The following is a 9,810-nucleotide window of genomic DNA, read 5'->3' as shown; positions in this document are numbered from 1 at the left end:
AATTTACTTCTTACAAGAATCGCGATAGTTGATCTTAAAATTGCGTGAATATAAATAACAATTATGGATTTTGAAATCACATGAATATGAAACTAGATATACGATTTTGAAAATGAGAAAATACAAACTGGGATATAGAATTTTTAAAACGCGTAAATACAAATCACGATTCATAATTTTTAGATTGCGTAAATACGAATCATGATGCGTAATTTTTAGATTGCATAAATAAGAATTATGATGCATAGCTTTTAGAATGCGTGAATGCGAATCTCAATGCCTTATTTTAAAATCACGTATAAATACGAAAATCAATGTTTGATATTATAAACCGCATGAGCAAATCAACACATTGAATTTTAAACTTGCGTCAATACGAATCGCTACATAGGTTTTTTAAAAAGACGTAAATACGAATCACAATATCGGATTTTTAAATCTCGTAAATAAATCGCAACACGCAAATATGAAAAGATATGTTTGATATTAAAATCGTGAGAATAAGAATCGAGATATTAGTAGATTCCAGGCTTGGGACCTCTGAAAGGCTTGTCAGAAGCAGCGTCGTTTGAACTACGAAAATCGGATCCATCTGGAGGGCGGGTAAAAAATTCGGAAAATCTTATCTGCTGCGTGTAAAGGGGAGAAAATAGGTAAAATAAGTAAAAATGAGAAAGGATTGGTAGCTATGTAGTTTGAATTTTCTGTTCCTTTTTGAAAATCGGTGAATTTTCTGAAAAAGCAGAATACTAATTTAAAAAAATGAAATTTTTAGAAAATCTGAATTTTTGATAAAAAAGCTGAAATTTAAGAGATAAAAGTGAAAAAAGCGGAAATCCGCTAAAAAACGGAAAAATCTCATCCCTGAATGTTGCATTAAATACTTTAAATTCCTCTTCCTCACTGAAAATTCCTTTTATCTTCTAATCAATTGAATTATGTACTTAATACAGACCTGCCAACATTGGAGAAATAAAATAACAGAGATTTTACAAGCGACATTTTTTAGACTACGAGTAAAGTAGTTTTGATACATCATACTTAATCATGTAAGTCAAAAAGAGAAATTAAAAATCGGAAATAATATAAGCACTCACATTTAGCGAATTAAAAAATATGCTTATAAATCTTAATCTAAAAAATATCCTATTTATAATTAAATTAAATAAAAAAAACCATTTATAATTACTTAAACTATTAACACTTAACATACTGCAGTCTCGGCTATAGCACTAGCTATTGGAGAATAAGATAAGTATTTCTGCCATCAGCGGATATATTATCGCCATTTTGTTTAAAAATTTCTACAAATACGGAGAAATTTGAGAATATACGGATTAACAGGAGATAGTAATAAATTACAGGAGTTTTCGTTAAACAAGAGACTTGGCAGGTATGTTAATGCATCTAGGTTGGAGAAAAAAATCTAATCATCCAGGTGTTTATATGAATAAAACATTTATTCAGTTTCTTAACAAATAATCAATTGTGAATACAACAATTTCATAGGATTTGGGGCCTAACAGGTATGTGTCACCATGATTTTTTTCTTTTCTATGCATCATATGAGGTTTATTTTTGAGAAGGCATTGCCATGTTTCCTATCAGTCAAAAGGAAAGTGTTTGATAACGCAATACTGAGGATAACGTTTCCAAGTTAACAAATTTGAATTGCTTAACATGAAAAAAGTGTTATCAACAGTGATGACTTTGTAAACATTGACGAGAATATTCAATGTCAAAAGAAGGATTTAAATTTTTGAAAGAGTTGCAAATGAGGTTGATAATGAAGAAATAGGATAATGAAAAAACTGATACTCAATTGATGCTTCCTGAAAAAAGTGAAAATTTCAAGTGATTCTTAAACTTGTATTGAGGAACTAAAATGGTTTTATTGATCAAAAAATGGTGAAATTGGTATAAATATGCTAAATGATTTAAAAATGTGCAACAAAAACAGGGTAAGTTGCAGGTACTTAAATTCAACTTCTATCAGATCTTTTTTCTTTTTGAACTGGATAAATATAAAACAAATCATCAAATTTCTTCATATATTCTTTATGCACAGCAAATCTTATAATTTTGTCAAGTATAAATAAATATCAATGTAAATAGTAATTATAAATTATTTAATTACTTATATAATTACAATTATTATTTTAAAAAATTGATGATGTCAGCCTTTGTTATTAGTGTATCCTTCCTATATGATGACAATATTTTGGGTCCCAAAAGTGTCTGTTTAACCAAGATTTCACTGCAGTACAAAAAAAAAAAACATTAATATTTTTTAAGAAACTGATAATATGAAAATATTATTTTGAATTTAAAAATTATAAAACACACTTTTACGCAGAACAACATACAACACTAAAAAATGTGCTAAAATTTAAGATTAAACTACTTAATAATTTTTGAGATGTGAAAGAGTGTAAACTAAATCCTTTTTATGTATACAAACGCAGCAGATAAAATTTTTTTTAAAGGTTAGTAACAAATCTTTACCAAATATTTCTTTAAAATTTTGAAGCAAATACAGTGAAACTAATGCAAATTCACCACTTGTGTTACATTGCTTTCCTATTTGATGAGTCACTGATTTATATTTTTTTTTTCTTTTCATACATCAATGTATTCATGTTACCAATCAAAATATTGAAACATGTAATTTTTTTGTTTTTCTTTTTAACTTGGCTTTAAGCTTTTATTTAGCATTAAAACAACATTAATTACTTGAATGAATTAAAATTCATAACAAAAATTTAATATTAATATAATTTGTTTTAAAAAAATTTGTGTATTCAGTTTTTTTCCGATGGTTAATTTCTTAAAATATCAATACACAAGAATTTATGCAATTAGAAAATCTAATACTGCATTCATTTCAACATTCTAATTTTTTTTTTTTTTTTTGGTCATATTCCTACAAAATAAATATTTTATTCTTTACCTCATAAAGTTTAAGCAGGAGAAATTCAAAAGTTTGATCAACAGTAGTTAGTATATGTAGCAAATGCAAGATTACACATGGGAATACTTATTAAGCAAAATGGAAAAGTAGACACCATTTCAGTTTAACCCAATGATGTATTTAACTAATACTTAAGTAGCACTACCTGTTGTAAATTATATAGTAGAGAAATTTTAAAATTAAATTTCATGTGTCTTTAGTTTTTTCTTTTTACATTTAAAAATATCAGTAAACATAAGTATAGATAAACTAATAATAGAAAATGTTTCTTTGATTGAAAAATTACAATTCATTATAATATGAAACTCAGATATTAAATAAAATTAATTATTTTAGAGCAGTTCTAATTTTCTAAATTTGTATACACAATATATTCCACAATAACAATGTAACAGGTGTGGTACATGGACTCTGTGGGAATATAATAAGTAATAGTATCTAAGGATCCGTTCAAATATTACAAAAGCATAGATTTCGTAATTTTACCGTCAAATATCTGTCAGTAAAAATAAGCAAATCACAAAGCCCCTTAATCCATTTTATGAACTTTTGTACTATGTAATGTGATTATAAAAAAATGACATTTTTCATTGATTTCTTTATTTCAATTTAGAAAGATTTTTTCCCCTTTAAAAAATAATCAGTTTTGCAGTCTTTCATTTAAAAAACTAAAAAGTATTTAGTGCCCAGAGCATTGTTGCTTGTACAACAATTACTACCAATAATTTCTGACAAAATGCCAATCTAAATACTTGGTCATATGGCTTTTTATTAGTCAGGCTACTCTGCTTGTGGCCTTGCACTCAAAAGCACCTCTACATTAGGCACAAATGTAATATTTGAGCAGCCCCTTAGTAAAATACCCTTGAAAAATAAAAACAGAATTTGAACCCGACTTCAAGAATTTCAGTTAGAAACAACCTCATTCAATTATAATACTGCTCAATTACTAATTTAGAATGCAAAATGTCCATTGTGTCTTTTTTCTTCCTTTTTCTTTTCTTTTTTTTTTTTTGTAAAATCTGAAATAACCTTCTGAAATGTTGTATTAGATAAAACTTATATAAGTTTTTTTTTTTTTTTTTAAACGAAATTATTTTAAAGTATGCATTTTTCGTGTTTTACTTTCAAATCTAAAACATAACATTATTCTTTTTCAGTAAATCAAATAACATTTAGCTTTGTCAACTTATATTAGAATAGGTAAATGTTTTGCATAATATTTTCTTGTCCCTGTTAAAGGTTCTAATTTTACTATGATTAAGAAAAGAGTGTTATAATCTAACCATAAATATTTATAACAATAAATCACTTCAACAACAGGGTATTGATTTGATTTTTCATGAAGGTTTATTTTATCTAATCATTATGTTTGAAATCTAAATTGGTTTTTTTTCTTTTCCTTTATATTATATATAAATTAAAAGATTGTAAACCATTTCATTAATATGTCAGCATATCTAAGTACAATTGTCTTACAAACATAAACTTCTGTTCAGATATGATGCAACTGATGTTTATTGTCACGTTATGCAATAAAGAATTACAATAATTATTAAAAAGTTTGCTAACATTTTAGTAAAAGCTAAATTAAGATTACTTATTTAAAATGAAAGTTCTAGCATACAGAAGAGAAAAAAAGTTTTACCAAACATTTAATATGTGATAAATGGAACCCTCTTTTAAGTTAAAAGAAGGAAAAAGATTATTACCTAGACAATTCAAATAGCAAAGTTTCCTTTACCTCAACTTTTCACTGCTTTAAAAGGTTTTTACGCATCAATGTCGTACACTATCTTGACTTTCTTCTTTTAACTTTTCAAATTCTAAAAAAAAAAAAAGACAAACAAAAATATTAGGTACTAAAAAAAATAAAACAGCTAATTTTTTTTATAAATGTAATTCAAAAATTAATCATAATGTACAACACTTATTAGAGAAGGTTTTCATGTGATCTAGTTTGCAAGTCTGCAAACGTTTTAATCCAGATGAGTATTGTTGAGTAAATGAGAGTATTAATGTATTTATGGGGATAAACTGTTTTATAATATATAATTCTTAATAGTAAGATGATAATGGTTCTAAAACCATCACATCATCAATATTGTAAATCAAAAATTCTGGCTTAACTAGACACAGGTTAATCTTATTCAAATTAACTTGACATTTCTATGTCAGTTTATCTAATTAAACTAAACTATTTGATGGGGCAGGTGCAAGAAATTCAAAATATTCTTTTTTGTTTTTTGATTTAAAATAAGGCACATTTAAAATATTTATATTTGTTTTTTTTCTCCCGTTATTTAAGCTTCCGATTAGAAATATTCAAATTATTAGAATCAAATTAATTTAAAATTCAAAGGGCTCAAAATTACATGTGGTAAAAATTTGATTCAGAACACCAAAAAATTATAATTGTAAATGGTCCCCCAAACCAACATTGTTATAAAGAAATGGTATGCTATTATGGATTTTTAATTTTCAATTTGTGTTTTGATTTTTAAATTTTGTGTTTTAGCTTTTTAATTTTCGATTTCGAGTTATGATTTGTTTTATTGTCACAAAATAGCATATTTTGTCATAATTGTGAATATTTCATATTCTCTGTATTGAAATTTTTCCTTTGAAATCACTTTATTAACTTTTTTTTAAACAAAGTCTAATAGATACATGCAAATGGACTAGTGAAAATGTTTACAGACTAGCAATATTTTTCATTACTAATGTTGTGGATCAACGACTAAATTTCTGTAATTTCTAATTTATTCACTAGAAAGGAGCAAAAACATAAACATAGTAACTTTAATCTTATCCAATCATTTAAGTTTTTTGGGTAAGTTAATTTAATTAAGTCAATATGTATTTAAATTACTGATTACAAAAATAAAGCAGAATGATTCTGATATAGCAGCACACTTCACTGCATTATACATTAGATGAAAATAAATTCTATACTTTTCCTTAGAGAACACAAAAACAAACAGGAATAAATAATGTCTAATTTTTTCATTGATTACTATTATCATTTAAAAGCTGCAGTTTTGTTTCTGTCCTTTAAAGGTTTTTTTCTTTGACATGATTTTATTGTTGGGGAACTATAAGGGCTAGTAAATCTACTACCTAAAGTTGAATAAAAATTAAATTAATAATAAAAAATCAAAAAGAGAAAACTTTAAAGATTAAACAAACAAAGCATACAGTAAAATCACAGTTTAATGAATTTTCTACTGAATAAGCAGTTTCAGAGAATCTTCACAAAACAAATTATGTATTTCATAAATTTTTGCTGTGGATCTACTTCCTAAAGTTGATAGTTACACAATTTCTTTTTCTCAGGCTTCAAAAGATCACAATAGTAACTGCAAATACTTTGTTATCATGTTGTTTTACATTGTTTTTGAAAGATAAGAGAACACTTAATTAGTAGATGTAGCGGAAGTTCGCATGGACCAGGTGAAGTTACTTCCGCTTAACTAGCTATTTGTTTTATCATTTAGAAAACGAGGTGAATAGGGAACATTTTCCACAGCTCCCCGAAACGGATAAGATCGCCTTATCAAATTTACAATAAAAAAACTCATTTGTGACAGCAAAAAAGCTCTTACTGAAGGCGATCTCAATCAAAAAGTGTTGGGTACATTTATTCTTGTCGTGGTTATGTTAAAAATAACAAAAGAAAAATATTTTAGGTCAAACATAAAATAGAATAATTATAAATTACTGATATTTACTCATTATGTTTTTTCATCAGATTGACAATAAATATAAACGAAAACATACGCGGAATGAGATGAAGACTGGAAGCAGTTGATAATATTATCCGAGATATTTACACATTGATTGTATTAGATTGAAGCTTACAAATACCTTCGCCTTTGATCAAATTCACACTGTAAAATAAAACATAGATGGCGCTAGGAATCAAAATTCCTCGTAGGCCTTCTGGATCACTGTTTCCGATCGATTTCTACGCTTGAATTTGAAAAAGGGCACCATCAAATTTTATCATACTTGTAGCGTTTGCATTATAAAGCTTTTTTTAATTTAAATTTCTACAACAAAAATGACATATGTTATTGGAAGAGTCCACAAGCATGCTATGCCCTGCAAGATGTAACACAAAAAATAACTAACGAAGATATTTTACACAAATATAGCCAAATAAGGGATAAAACTCAAAACATTGCCAACCTCACAACTTTTAATGTTGTTATATTAATTTTCTCAAATTTGTCTTAGGTTCACAAACAGTTGGAATTTATAAATTACCGGAAGCTCTTATAAATGGTAAAATTACGCATACATTTAAACATAGATGACATTAATAAAACTTCCGGGAATATTAAGCCTGACACGTAAGCATAGCATAAGGGATTGTGGTTGTTGTTAATTTACGTCGCACTAGAGCTGCACAATGAGCTATTGACAATGGTCTGGGAAACATCCCGGAGGGTGATCCAAAGACATGCCATCACAATTTTGATCCTCTGCGGAGGGGATGGCACCCCCGCTTCGGTAGCCCGACGACCTGCGCGCGAAGTCAAGCACTTTACGGTGGCACAGTTTAACGAGGACCAATACCGCACACCCTCGATCCCTACGCAGACTGATCCAAGTGGTCACCCACCCGCACACTGACCGCAGCCAGTGATGCTTGACTTCGGTGATCTGCTGGGAACCGTGTCTTAACGATCAGTCCACTGCGGGACTAGCATAAGTGGAAGGGTACACTGAGTTATTTAGTTTTTTTTTTTAGTCCGAGTTGCTAGTTTTTACATTCATTCAAACATCCATTATCGAATGAAGTAATTTTAGGATTTTCGGGGAAATTTCTTTTGTTACACGCGAGTATCAAATAACTCTAATATTTTCATTTTCACATGGATGGTGCTTTCTAAACTAGGGTGTACAGCAAAGTCTTGACTGCCTATACTTCCAGGTTACTGTTTTTGGTGTGTTTTTATGCTATTTGGCTCCCCTCGTGATCATCGTGTTTTGAGACGTATACGCGTATTTGTTTTCTGATTTATTATTTGTGTTTAAAAGAAGAATCACTATGCGAATCGTCATTTGAAGACCTGTCTCTTTAAAACATAAGAATTGTCACTTGAAAAAATAATCGATATGAAACAATCCTTACCTTGTTAATAATATACCAACTTCGAAATTTAAACGTCCCGCAGTGGACTGATCGTTAAGACACGGTTCCCAGCAGATCACCGAAGTCAAGCATTACTGGCTGCAGTCAGTGTGCGGGTGGTTGACCCACTTGGATCAGTCTGCGTAGGGACCGACGGTGTGCGGTATTGGTCCTCGTTAAACTGTGCTACCGTAAAGTGCTCGACTTCGCGCGCAGGTCGTCGGGCTACCGAAGCGGGGGTGCCATCCCTTCCGCAGAGGATCAAAATTGTGATGGCATGTCTTCGGATCATCCTCCGGGATGTTTCCCAGACCGTCGCCAATAGCCCATTGTGCAGCTCTAGTGCGACGTAAATTAACAACAACAACAATCGAAATTTAAACCTGAATGATAATTTGCAAAATGAACATAATCTCGCTGCTCGAACAATATTAAAACTGGATTATTAACGGAGCACGACTGGCACCAAGAACAAACAGCAATAAGCAAATAAAATAGGACGTATCAGAACTGCCAAAAAAGCTAGTTCTATCTAAATATAGTTTAAAGCTTCACACAACTCTATTTTAGATATACATACATAGTAAACTTTAGGGTCACGTTGTGTACCCACTGTGGGTCTATAATTATTTCCTTTGGTAGGGTACACTATTCCTAGGTAATAGAACACGTGGCCAAATTAAAATATTATAAGTTAATATTAGGGGCAGATATCGTGCCGTTTCTTAAGAATGAAAAGTGTCTTCGAATTTCCTTGTTTCAATACACTATTTTAAATATACATTGTGTACCCCCTATGCTGTCTATAATTATTTCCTCTTTTAGGGTGCACTATTAACCTGTAATGTAATACGTGTTCCAAATAAAATATTATGGGTCTATATTGAGGTCCAATATCGGGCTTTACGTTAACATTGAAAAATGACTTCCCGCCTCCTAATTTTAAAGGGTTTTAGAAGGCGAATTTCCTCATTTTAAAGCTTTACGCAACTCTATTTTAGATATACATACATAGTAAACTTTTTGGTCATGTTGTGTACCCCCTATGGGGTCTATAATTATTTCCTCGGGTAGGGTGCACTATACGTAGGTAATATAATACGTGGCCCAAATAAAATATTATAGGTTAATATTAAGGGCAGATATCGTGACGTTTGTTAACATTGAAAAGTGTCTTCGAATTTCCTTGTTTCAATGCACTATTTTAAATATACATTGTGTACCCCCTATGGGGTCTATAACTATTTCCTGCGGTAGGGTACACTATTACCCTGTAATATAATACGTGGTCGAATTAAAATATTATGGATCAATATTAAGGTCCGATATCTTGCCTTGCGTTAGTTAACGTTGAAAAATGTCTTGGAATTTTTTAAGCTTTTTAGAAGGCGAATTTCCTCATTTTAAGCTTTTCAGAACACTTATTTTAGATATACATATATAGTAAAATACAGGGCCATATTGTGTACCCCCTAGTGGGTCTATAATTATTTCCTTTGGTAGGGAACACTGTTCCTAAGTAATATAATATCTGGCCCAATTAATATACATTTAGTTTAATATACGTATATTCAATATATGTTTAAATGACTAAAGCAAATTTTCGCTGCAAAGTAACCAGAATTACTTTATATCATTAATATCTTATGAAATACAGCCTATTTGAGCTTAAAATCGATTTAATTATTTTCTTTTCTTA

The 9,810-nt window shown here is 29.6% G+C and overlaps 1 protein-coding gene across 13 annotated transcripts in view; it reads right to left on the bottom strand.

Annotated features, from left to right (window-relative positions):
• Positions 1-6,860, bottom strand: part of LOC107439288 (inositol polyphosphate 1-phosphatase) — a 34,762-nt gene extending 27,902 nt beyond the window's left edge. For 3 of the 13 annotated variants that reach the window (XM_043055055.2, XM_016051822.4, XM_016051820.4), the window contains exons 1-2: positions 6,703-6,826; positions 4,716-4,797 (exon numbers count right to left, since the gene is read on the bottom strand). The gene's annotated coding sequence lies outside the window, so the exon portion shown is untranslated. Of the gene's footprint in view, positions 1-4,683; positions 4,798-6,169; positions 6,516-6,576; positions 6,625-6,692 lie in introns of those variants that run through there. The other 10 variants (XM_043055058.2, XM_016051825.4, XM_043055057.2 and 7 more) reach the window with 8 other exon arrangements.
• Between the last annotated feature and the right edge of the window lie 2,950 nt (positions 6,861-9,810).

Source organism: Parasteatoda tepidariorum, chromosome 3, assembly GCF_043381705.1.
Source record: "Parasteatoda tepidariorum isolate YZ-2023 chromosome 3, CAS_Ptep_4.0, whole genome shotgun sequence".
NCBI lineage: Eukaryota > Metazoa > Arthropoda > Arachnida > Araneae > Theridiidae > Parasteatoda > Parasteatoda tepidariorum.
The sequence above is the reverse complement of the archived record's forward strand: the minus strand, read 5'-3'. Positions and strand labels throughout refer to the sequence as shown.